The following is a 743-nucleotide window of genomic DNA, read 5'->3' as shown; positions in this document are numbered from 1 at the left end:
TATATATATATATATATATATATACATGTCAGTGTATGTGCGTGTGTAGACACTCACACACACACTCTTACGATTTTAGTGTTGTGAATGCTACACCTTAAGGATTTCAAATATGACTGGAATTTGACAGTGTGGATAGCCTAAAGCTTGGCTTTTGTGCTGTATTGAAAACACCTCCTCTTTCTATCCTCCCAGCAATCCATACATACATATATGAGCCTGGTGCAGCCTTCTGGTTCGCCAGTCCTCAGTCAAACGATCCAACCCATGCTAGCATGGAAAGCGGACATTGACGGGTTGGCTTTGGCCCCGCTTTCTTGCATGTAAGGCATCCTGCCAAGGGTCACCTCTCTGTGTATAAATAGTTATACACTCTTATATATGTAACTGCCCGAAATGGTCGTGACTTCTGGAACTTGACTGAGGAAAGAAAGCCACGAATGACCCATCCTCTTTGGCCTGTCCTTCTAATTGTTGTTTCTCTTGTCCGCCTTTGTATCATCGATCTGTCCAGATGTTTTAATGCCCTCTCTTCTCTATTGCATTTTTGTTCCATATATATATATGTGTGTGTGTGTGCAGGAGTGGCTGTGTGGTAAATAACTTGTTTACCAACCACATGGCCCAGGGTTCAGTCCCACTGCGTGGCATCTTGGGCAAGTGTTTTCTACTATAGCCTCGGGCCGACCAAAGCCTTCGTCTTTCTGGAGTAATTCTAATGCGACTGAAATTCTATGAGAATG

This window comes from Octopus bimaculoides, unplaced genomic scaffold (genome assembly GCF_001194135.2).
Source record: "Octopus bimaculoides isolate UCB-OBI-ISO-001 unplaced genomic scaffold, ASM119413v2 Scaffold_328614, whole genome shotgun sequence".
In the NCBI taxonomy this organism is placed as follows: Eukaryota; Metazoa; Mollusca; class Cephalopoda; order Octopoda; family Octopodidae; genus Octopus; species Octopus bimaculoides.
The sequence above is the reverse complement of the archived record's forward strand: the minus strand, read 5'-3'. Positions refer to the sequence as shown.